Raw genomic sequence first — 12,116 nt, 5'->3', positions numbered from 1 at the left:
GCAGTAAACCTTCTGTAAATACACACAAGCGCACACACACACACACACACACACACACTCGTATTACATCATATCCAGTGGCTTACATCACCATCAGTATGGGGACTAGAGTATTCTGAACCCAGTGGCTCGGGAAGAGAGCTCCTGCTCACACCTCCTTTCCTCCCTTCAGAAGTCTCTACACTATAAAGCAGGAGGAAATACCACTAAAAGGACCCTTCAGTGAAGAAGAAGTAAGTCATGTACGTGATGTATCAGTTATATGTACACACAATGAAGTATCATCTGGATTCCAGCATGGCCAAGGCCCCCAACTCAAGCAGCCACCGTCACTGACGATGTCTGGGCTGAACTAAACCTAGGCGAGCCGGGTCTGACTCGAGCCGAGTGCACCCACGTGAAGTCACGTGATCACGCAAGGGGGCGGAGAGGGAGACGGGGAAGGAGGAGGAGGAGGAGGTAAACATCCTGAGAGGAGAATCAGCTCACAGGAAGTGCAGCGGCAGTCAATACTGACTGAGTCACTTCCTGTACCGAGGCAAGCCCTCTTAGAGAGCGACGTTCTTGACACAAGGAAAGGGCTACAACCACATCTAATGAGCACATACACAAAAAGCATATACATACACTTAATATTGCCTGCTCATCATAACATCACTTTGCCAACCGGAAAAAGCCAATCAACATTGGACGGATGTTCAGAGCTGTCGTGCAGGGTTTGTATCAAAGTGGGAATTGGGGGCGCAGTTCTTTCACACCATGGCTTGGGCCTGGTCGCAGTGCCAAGCAGGCTGGTACTGGAGGATCCACCAGCTGTTTCCCCCTGAACCAGGGTCACGCACAATGGGCCACATAGAACAATGCCACTGCGGCCCCGGAGCACCGGGGGGTTGGCAAAGCGTCTGGGCACGGGACACACAAGACACCTGGAGCCATTCAACTGCCAAGAAACACAGATACAGAGACGGCAAGACAGATTGATGGCTCCGAAAAACATGGGTGTATCGGATGACTCGTGTCAACAAAAGCCAGAGGAATGAACTGTCAGAAGGCAAAGAAATTGAATTCTGCACAGAAACGGATGACTACTGAGGCCTGCTCTGGTCTGTCAGGCCGCAGGCAGAGAGACTAACTCCAACAAAGGAGCTCGTCCCCCTGCCCCCAACCTACACTCTGATCTCCCAGCGGAGGAGGACAAGTTCCCTTCAGGGATCAATAAAGTACATCATAACATCACTTCTTGTACAGCAATGGGTTTTCCCATGAAAGGCCCTGCTTAGAATAGCATTCATGGACCGTTCACTCTTAGAATAAAGAACATGCAGCCGAAGCAGCAATATTCCTCGGTGTACATATTATGCAACAGTTGCGCTGCACGTGATGCAATGTAATGTTGGACCAATCAGCCAGGATATCATTTCTGGAAAGATACTTTGATATTTATTCAATGTACCTCCAATGTATTGGGCTGGAGAAAGATAACTCACTGGCAGGTATATGAATCTAAAACTATTAGCATTGCTGGATTCTACTTGGGGTAATTGATGGGGAAATAATTGTTGTTATGTAATTTGGGTGAAGTGACCCTTGTAAATAAATATGGCAATTCAACTCTAGGTGGATGAGAGTGTTGACTTGCAGCATTATTGTGAGAGTGGTCATTCCCAGTGGTAGTGAGGTTGTGTCAAGTTAAAGCTTGCTCATTAACGGTAAAATGATCAACCACGAAAAAAGTTGTGGGTTCAATTTGATTTGGAGGTCTTTTCGGAAATAGAACCACACCGTTCTGACGAGCGCTCACAATCACAGACACGTCGCCGCCGTGACACTGATGAGTTGGTTATACTGCTAGAAGTGAGCCTCCACACACACCGTGGGCCTGTGGTGTGTTTGAGTGTTCATGTGGTTTTGCCAAATGAGGATATTTTGTGACAATTCACCGTAAAGAGTCATCCTTCCATCCGTATAGGAGTCTACCACCAACCAACCAAAAGACGATTCCCTCTGCATCACAACTATTGCGAACGCAAACATGCAAACCTCACAGGAGAACGTTTTTGCTCAGCCCTGATTGTAACACAAGGCGCGTGCCTGTATAGTGGAACACTTCCAACTAGACATACCTACATCCTAAACCCTGTCACCCTCTGCGGTGATTAATGCTACGTGGCTCAAACCAACACCACGCAGGCAGTGGGGGCATCCTTCCTGAGCCGGCTGCGGTGTCACGGAGGGCTTTTTCCTCCACCCGAACCCGCACGCACATGGGTTCAATGCCCAAATCTAGCCAGCTGGAGTCACCTCCAGCACGTATAACTGCTGGTAGGGCAGAGGACACTACTTTTTTCCGTGCCCCGTTAAAGCAAGAGGAAGCCTGAGAGGTACAAGAACAATAGAGTGGCAGGTTTAGGACACATTTGAACAGAACGTTGTTCAGATCGTACAGATAGAGCGATAAGTGATGGCTAACCTGTGGGCCCAAAGCAGCTCCCGGCACACACTCACGCAAAAAAAAAAAAAAAAACATGCTCCTGCACGCATTTGCGGTCTCACACACCATCACCCGCGCATGCTACTGCACACTTCTCCGAAAGCCCGTAGTGACCAAGCATGTCTTTTGTCATCTTCAAACGCGAATCCATTCAGCGGAGCAGCAGCGACCACACACGCACACCAAAGACCTCGGCGCGGAGGAGCTGTGTGTGGGGTCCACAAGTCAGGCTGGAAAGACGAGTGGAAAGGGGCTTTGCAGTGGTAAGCTTTTGTTAAACGAACTAATCCGCCATTGATATGCTAAATCCTGTTATAAGGAAAGAGAGTGAGAGGCAGGAGAGAAGAGGAAAGAAGGGAGATGAAGAGAGAGAGGGGGGGGGGGGGGGGCAGATCTGAAATATGGTCCTATTTCATTGGGGAGCCAAAAGGAAATTACCTCAAGACAGCCATGAAGAAATTATCTGGTTTGAATAACCATGTGTGCCATTTGGCGTTGAGGAATATTGATGCTATCAGTTGCAAAATGGTAAAATTAGGGAAACTCAGAAGTCATAACTCATCCATGTACAACGTTCTGCTGACTGTCTCCGCTAGCCCCCTAAAATAACCCAAAACCAAAGTGTGAAGACAGGCACTCAGTCACAGAGGACAATAAAAAAAAAAGCTTTTGTCAAAATAGAATATAGTGTTCACATGATTAATGCGGTCGGACGCTTGTGTTTCTGTGCATGGGGTGACGGGTGGCTGAGGTGGGTGGTAAACGGGAAGCAGCGTTGCGAGTGGTGCTCAGGCTCTGACAGATTGGCCATGTGATTGCAGCGAGGAAAAGTATGCTGCTTGACCTCCGGCTGCCTCACACCTTTATTAGTCTGGCAGCAGGCCAGACAGATGTGGAGGGCCGTTACAGTGAAATGTCCTGCTCCAGATCCGTCTGCATGGACATACTGTACATGTGCAGCTAAGTAAACAATGCATTAAAACAATAAACAGCTGGCTGTAGGTCATGTGCACACTAAAGCAAAGCTGCAACTAACGATTTCGTTATTTCTTGATTAACCTTTTAATCATTTGGTCTATAAAATGCTACCACAGATTCATAGACCTCAAAACGATGTCATCACATAGCTAACTTTTTGCTGGTTGTTTATCTGTGGATCAAATGATGAATCATCTCCACACTCATGCATTTTAAATGTATCCCTTTTATTCCCTGTCAAAGTCAGCCTTTCATGCACACTAACAGTGTTTTAGACCAACAACAATGGATCTTTTCACAAACACTCTGGATGCAGTTTTGTAATTCTGCATGATTGTCATGTGATCTCTCCCTCTCTTTGTGTGATTTTTCTTTCTTTCTTTTTTTTTTGGATAATCTTGACACGCTGGCCAATGCAATTCTTCCTTGATACTCTGTATTGTAAGTAACTAATCTGTAACAGCCGGACCCCCTTCATATAAACCTGAGGGCATGGAAAAGAGAAACTCAAGCACAAATATCAGTTTAGAAATAAGCACAAACATTATACAAAGCAATCTATTCCCATCAAGAAAACTAACCAAAGGTTTCATTTAAATGGTGGCCCAGGACTTCCAACCTTCCACAATTTAAAGATTTTCTCCAGACCCTTGTCATCTGAGTGGGACACGGATCTCGCTTACAGTTCTTTACCCGGAGATTTATTTTAGCATTTAGCTATTATTTTGGCAATTCAATTGGGTCAATGCACCTGAAGATATGAACGTGAAAATGCTAGAGTGGATGGAAAACTTTCCACACTTTTTCGCCCTGATGCCAATTCGAGCTGGGGAACTGTGTTGAAGTAGCTCCAGGCTGAAGACTGTTGTAGAGCTGGTCAGCTCAGGTGTGAATGTGCAAAAGTGAATGACTTATGCTTATACTGTAGTATGGATGAGCTATATAGCACTATAGCATCAGAGGGTAGAGGAATATCTAACCTCCATGCAGAGGACAGAGCCTAAAGATCTTCATCAAGGTACTGAGGTTCTGTGAAACAATAAACCAGAGTCAGGAGGCATAAGCTTGAGGTGGCTAGATAAAAGCTGTCACAAGATCAGTGTGATGAATGGTGCTTTTTTTCCTCAGCAGATAAATAAGTCCATTGACTGATATCTCCAATTATCTAATAGAGCCCCGGCACAGATCACACTGGCCCAGAATCCCTCCCCCAGAAGCCACAAGATGTTTTTTTTTATTTGTTTCTGTTTGATATTTGAAGAGACTCCCTAAGAACACATTAACGAGAGAAGCTGGCTCAAATTACATATACATTCAAACTTGTAAATAACTCCGAGCACGACTTGATGAGCTCCACAAGTAAGTCATGAAACCAGAAGTTCCACTGAGCCACAGAGAGGGTGTCACACATAGGAAAACACTTTTCTACACCAAAACAATGGGGAAACAGTTGTTTGACTTTGAGGTGTACGTTAACGACCACAACAGAGAGAGATATTCATCGAGAAGTCATCAAACGAATGCATTGGGGAATCCAATTATGCGCTCACGCGAGCCGTGGGGGGAAGAACTGTGTAATTACTTTGTTCAAGTCACATCAAACACGGTGTGGAAAACTCTGTTAATTTATGAAAGTCAACAGTGGAATTGTATTTGTTTTCATTACGTATTATTAATGTGATGCCCAGCAAAAGTTTTCCACGCAGCATGCTGCGAGAAACACATGCGCAGCGAATTATACAATTACTAGAAGTGGGCATAAACATAATTCATTTGTCACATGGAGTGAAGCATCAAAAGACGGCACACTGGAAACACACTGTCTTGTTCAACATCAAGTGTTTTTGGTCCTCCAGTTTGCTTATAATTTGGTTGTATAATTTCGAAATAATTAACTTTGATGGTGCAGATGTCCTCACTGTACTTATTGTTTTACTGTCTCGGGGAGGGAACGTTCCAAACCTGATGAAGTGGATGGAATCAGCAGCGAGCAGAAAGTCACACACAGTGTGTTAAAGTGCTACAACAACCATACGAGCTCACATGAACGAGCTAACACATTGCTACTTAACCTGTTGTGAACTTTAGAGATGGACAATGATTGCTAACAAGCTAATTAAAGCTTCAAGTCCACATTTGAAGCATGAAATAACTGTGGCTGGTTGAATTAAACAAACATGCAAGAGAAAAGGATTGTAATTTATTCTTTTATTTTTACGTAATCAAATGCGCCGATCACGCTTTTTTTGCCGCCGATGGTCAATGAGCCGTATCGACCGATACACCGCCCCGGAAAAAATATTAAAATCGTACATTTGAAAACATCATGACAACATTAAAGTTTACCTTCGCCTAATACTTTCTACTGGAAAGAGCTTGAACTCATCATAATGCATCTTAATGCAACCTCCGTTAACATTAGCCTTTAGCTTAATTATTTAGCCAAGCTGGACTGTGCTGCCCAACGGCTGATAGCATATTTTTTCTGATTATCGGACGATAACAATCGGCAGCCGCTCAATAGGGGCATCACTTACTGGCCCGGCCGATTTAAAGAGATGCAGGGTGCCAGAACCACACCCCACACTGTTCTACTCACTTAGCATGACATTTAATTCCATTTTATTTCATGATTTTGTAGGGTTATACAATACACTGTGGCTCTACATACAATGTGCTTGCCTTCTCTGCAGTCAATGCTTCTTTTCAATGGTACATTACATAAAACCATTTGCTCCGTCGTTTGCTGGCATAGGCCAACGAAAACACAATACAGCTGGAGGCAGAAAGAGCAGGGGGGGAGCAGCATTACCCTCATATGGTTTATATCCAAGCAGGCATCTCTGTACACTTGCAGGATCAAGCAAACTCATCCCATCCTTGTCCACAATACACACACATTCATAACATGTGCTCCTCCTGAAGTCAAGTCTTTTCCACAAAGGAAGACTCCACTAAGTGTAACCAACTGCAGCAGCCGCATGCTGCGGAAGGGAAACTCGTTCGGTGGCGGAGCGGCAAGAAAAGCTGTGACTTTCTCACTCTACGTGCCGACTTCTCGTTTCCTTCCATGTGGCAGAGCATGGCTCATGGCTCATTCATAGTTTTGTTTTTGTTTTTTTGCTGCATGAGGCTGTGTCATCGTGGAACACGGCGGTATGATCTTCAAAACAACAGATCGCGGTCCGAATGACATCTGATGCTTCTCAAAACTTCAGCCAAGCGTGGAACGGAGCTTTACTTGAAATACATCTGGCGCTACAGTCAATTTCAATGTGCATCACACCGTAGCGATGCACTTTCACAAGCTGTAACGCACACCGCACGAGCTGAATATCTCCACCATCAATCAGCTGCAACTTCTCCTGGCTTGATGCGGCTGCTTTTGTACAGACGGGACGTAGCTTAGCGATGGAGCAACTTCTTGTTTGAGCAACTAAACCACTCCTTATACCTTGTCTTTCTCCTGCATGTTTGAGAGAAGAGTGAACACTGCAGCCTGACTGAAGTATCGCTGACTGGTAAAAAAAAAAAAAAAAAAGAGAGAAACGCAGAAGTTTGAAAAAGTGGCCAAGTGTTCATATGCAATTCATTCCCTCCTGGTTTCCTTCTTACCGTAAGCTGAGAGTTGCTGTGTGTGAGATTGCAGCCTGTGTGGGCATGTGTATGTGTGTGTGTGTGTGTGTATCTCCACTTCTGGTGGAGACAAGTTGGAATCACAACTCTTAACTGCTGAGCTTAGGTCCAGGGCCTTGTCCTCACCCCAGTGTAAGCAGGAGACTTTACACCTGTTATCCTAGACCTCTCTCAATCATCAGGAGACGCTAACAGCTATACCGCTTACCCAATTCACATCAACCACAGTGGCTGATGGTTTCCAGCCAAATCTCTTCCTGTTGTTTTATAAAGGGTTGCTCTCCAAAGAAAACCCCACAATTATTTCGCCCGTTTTTTGGTTATTTGAATCCGGAGAAACAATACTCTTCTGTGGTCATACGGCCTGCAGAATAAAAGCACCGAAGTGTAGGGGAGATAATGGGGATGAGGTCAGTGTTTGGTTGCGAGCCACTGTATCCCCAATGAGAGCACGCATGACAGAAACAGTCTCTCTGCGATGACTTCACACGCGTGGGTGTTTGCTCGCGTGCACATGCGTGTGTGTGTATATGAACGTGTGCGTTTGCATGAGTATTGCATGCATTAACATTGTCCAGAGGCCAAGCAGAGAAGAGGAAGGCTGAGTCACAGGATCTAAGGCCTCTCAGGAAAGAGAGCAGTGTGATCTAAGACATGCTTGGCCAGGCCCCCGCACGCTGCTGATGAGTTATAGCCCCGCCGTGATCCTCCGCCAGCACCTCTGCCTCGCAGATACACTGCAGAACACACTCCATCTCCCCTCTCTGGCCTGGAGTAGCCAGGGAACAGCTGCCAGATTTTACCTCCACGCGGGGCAAATAAACAGGTGAACTCGGGGGGAATTTATGGGAGATTGATGGCGACTGCACTTTCTCTTGTTCTGGCGGAGCAGGAGGTCATGAGGTGAGCGGTAATAGCAGGATGTAGGAACATGCTGCTGTTGCTCAACAGAAACATTAATAATAGCCGCAGGTTCGGCAATACAGAAAGCGGGCAGGCACTAGTAGCTGAGGTTTTTCTCTTTCTCTATGAGTGATAATGAGGACTTACTTTTTACAGACGTGCTTTTGTTGAATTAGCAGTTTCACAGAAATACAGTTGTACCTTCGTAAAATAACTAAACCAAACACTCAGTCGAGCCAAATTCCAACACTCAAGCTGTCACCTTATTCACAGCGTGGACACCCAAAAGGCAATTTCTCTGCACATTTGAACCCGCTGAACAAGAATAATGTGCATGTGCAGCGTCGAGAAAAGCCATTTGAACGCCTGCTCCGCCGACCACAGCAGCTTTGGAGTGCAGGGGCCGGGAGAATATGGAAACAGGGAGCGGCTCTGAGGGGGAACCAAACGAACGGCGAGCGCGGCGGGAGCAAGAGACACGGTGACAAAAGGAGTAGTGCCTTACACCAGGGCATTTCTTCGGACCCTTTTCCCTTCATAACGCAGGTTTCGTGTTGTATTCTTCTAATGTCAACGTGTAATTGCACTTCCCCAGCCACCTTCCTATCAGTTCGACAGATCACGCACTACGCTTAAAGACAGGAAAGACAGAAACAGTGCTGAGAAAACACCGAATGAGTCATTCTGCAACCTGCCCCCCGCTGCAGGGATCAATAAAGCCTCACTGATATCACTGTGTAGCTACAACAGACACCATGTGGTCTTAATTGCAGGACGGTGGAAACATGTTTGGCATGTCAACACATCTGCTAAGATGATGATTATGACATTGTTAGCTAGCCTTTTGAGAGGTTTGACAGTTCAGAAGAGGGACATAAGTGATTAACCTGGTCAAATAGGCCAAGTGCGCATGTCAATCGACCCCTCCGCTTCAGCATGTGTCATTGTTGAAGTCCTCTAAGTGTGCTGAGGTTGTCAAGCGAGTGCAGCGAAGGAGAAACTCCAGTCTAAGGAGAGGAGAAACTCGAACCGTTAATGACTAAATTAATAAGGGAAATGACATGTCCTCTTTCAGCGAACTGTGTCACGCTTCGGTTACAAATTTATGAATGGAAACTGGTGGAGCCTCTCAGGAAGTGGTCCTAAATCATCACACGTGCTTGGCTTCCCAAGGACAAAGTCACTGGGATTCCTGCGTATTAAACGGTTCAACACTACTGCTGCCCATCACTTCAGCATAATCGCAATCAAAGCCCACTCAGCCAGCACTAACAGAGATTGGAGTGATGCAAGATTATCCCCCCCCCGCCACTGGCATAAGTCGAGTATTGTGAAGGGCATTTGGGCAGAAAATCCGAAGCAAAGCCACGCACGGTGGCAGAAGCGGCCTTCTACTTATGGTTCTGGCACCGACGGACACCAGGCCTTCGGTGGCCGCGACCCCCTCTCTGCGCTCCCTGCAAGGCCTGCCAACAGGGCTGGTCCCCCCCCTGTCCCTGGAGAGGACCACCCTTCTCCACTCTGTCATTCTCTCTAACCCTTGTGGCCGGGCCCTGTGCGCTGCCTTGCCACTTTACATTTAGAGGAGAGCAATGCGGCAGAAATGTGCCCTACAGATGGTAGAAATTACTTAGCTCACTTAACTTCAGAGATATTTTTTCCCCCCTTTTTCTTCTCTCTCTCCCTTTTCCACAAATTACTCCAAGACTTGGGAAATTGATAGATTCCTTGTGCAAGTACGCCTTTGAGTTGTACATGAACGTTTTTTTTCTTTTTTTTTCAGCAATCCCAATTGTGATATCAATTTAGTCAACTCTATGGCTTTGGAATACATCAGTATTAAAAAATAATGCCTAAGGCCATAACCAAGAAGCAACAGTGAATATTTTGACTCACGGGTGACCTGTTTTTTTCTGGAGAAGGAGCTGAATGTGCTTTCCAGGAAACGTCTGGCCCCATGTATATCACACATAAAGCACTGTGCATTTGGGACGTCCTCTGGGGTGAAATATGGCTGCCAGCTCCATAGGAACATGCAGATGTGGGCTTACAGTGTCGAAGGGAGGGAGCAAGGGAGGGGGGGGAAGGAGAGAGGGAAGGAGGGAGGGAGGGAGATGGTGGTGATTTATTTCCCGAGTGTTTCAGTTAGTTTTGGTCGATGTGAAATGCAGTCTCTCCATTTTCCATCTGCACTCTTCTTTCTTGCTATTTTGCCTTCTCCTTTTCTTCTCCTTATGCCTGTTTTTTGTCTTTCTATAGATACAGTTTCCCAGGCCAGGTCTATCTTTATGACAAACCTCAACACCACATACAGATCTGAGGTGAAAAGGGCCGGTGAAATACTACTTCTATATCCTAAAGCTTAATCACCAAAGCCAAATCTTCTGACCTCAGTTGCACAAAATAACCGTTGCTAAACAGCCCCATCATGAAAGCCAAATAAAAAATAAAAAAAAGCTGTCTCCACTGTTGCAACTCCATCTAATTAATCTTTAAAAAGGAATGTTGAGCCGATCTAGTTCTCTCTGCCAAGTGTTACCTCGCAGCATCCAAGTGATATTACTCATTGGTTTAGAACAATCCAAACAATCCTTTGGTTTTTATAATACGCTGCTATTGTACTGTACGTTGTCCAAAGTCGCCCCTTTCTGACTCAAACAGGCCTTTGTCTCGCTAATTACAGAGGCAGCTGTACGGCCCTCAACCAGAGACTGCGAGTTACAGCACTGACAAAACCAGTGGGGAAACCTGTGGCTGAGGCAGCTGCCTTTCACAGCTGGAGGGAAAATGCAGAAACTTCCTAAGGAAGAGCGCTAAAATTAAAGTATTCATAAAAGTAACATTTGAGGCGAAGGCTTAGTGGGGTTTTTCCATTACCTTTGCCAGAAGTGCTTCAAATTTCCTTTATCCTGCTAAGCTTTATCATCCCCTTTGATAGCGAGAAAAGCATTTAACTGATGCCAAGGTACACTTTAAAGTTATATCAAACACGTTGGCTGCCAACATTCGCCAGAAAGCATCTCCACTAAAAACTGAATTGTCTTTGTAGGATCACAGTCCCATAAAGACTGAAAACTAAACTGTCGATTCTGCAATCGTCATAACAGCATCCGTCAACATTTGTCAGATGTTCAGCATTACCAAAGCAAGTGTTTAGCTTCAAATATTTCAGTTTCCTAGCAGTCTAATCCCACCCATCCCGAGCAACATCACATCATCCTCCAAAAATGCCTGGGTGAAGAGGAATGTTCTGGAGCTGGCTGGCTGTCCGGGCTGACCAGCTGGCTAACTGGGAGTCATTCTCAGGGAGTCGTGAACTTTTGTCCCGCCGCTGCTCCCTTGCTGGCTGCACGAGAGGACTTGGGCGACACCAAACAGGAAGCGCTCAACAAGTGGAAGTGTATGGATGTTTATCTCGCGCCATTCATAAAGCCCCAAAAACCAGAGACAGGAGTCGGGGCCCCGGCCAGTGAAACAAGGCTGTCCTGACTTGAAGTCGCGTGTAGCCACTTGGGGGCCTTCAAAGCGCACATCGTGACAAAACAAAAGAAAACAGAAGCAGAAGCAAAAAGGGAACTCACTGCACATTTAGAGGTCTAAAAGAATCACCCACATTAACATGGCTGAACCGTGAATATAACATGGATAAAGGCTGAACTGATGGGTACCCGACTGGGAGGGTCTCCACCACCCATTGGCTGGCTCCCTTCATCCTTTCTTACAGTCCTCAAGGAGCCTGGCTTTGAGTCGATAACCCTTGTGCCAAGTGGTGACACTAGAACAGTCATATTTTAAAGTATTCGGTAGATTGCAGGGGCAGTAACCGCAATAGCTCCCCTAAGAGACTGGGACTGAATCTATCCAGATCAGGTTGCCCCGGACTAAGGATGACCTTAACCACTGAAAGTTGGTGAACGTGGTCCAAACCACTACTATCAAAACCAAGATCAGCATAGAGAACAGAGAGAAAGCAGATCTGCTCTGTGGACGCTGGCCAAGTCATGTGGTTGAGTCTTTAGCAGGAAGAGGCATGAGCCGTACGAAATCTATACAATACACAGCTATTATAGCCGGCTGCATGACTCCCCGTCAAATAATGAGACTGATT

At 46.0% G+C, this 12,116-nt stretch overlaps 1 protein-coding gene across 1 annotated transcript in view; it reads right to left on the bottom strand.

Moving 5' to 3' along the window:
* prkd3 (protein kinase D3) overlaps window positions 1–12,116 on the bottom strand; it is a 33,006-nt gene that overhangs the window by 17,664 nt on the left and 3,226 nt on the right. The gene's annotated exons all lie outside the window — the stretch shown is intronic.

The sequence above is a fragment of the Pholis gunnellus genome, assembly GCF_910591455.1.
Source record: "Pholis gunnellus genome assembly, chromosome: 15".
Lineage (NCBI taxonomy): Eukaryota > Metazoa > Chordata > Actinopteri > Perciformes > Pholidae > Pholis > Pholis gunnellus.
Note: the sequence above shows the minus strand (reverse complement) of the source record. Positions and strands in the feature narration are given on the sequence as shown.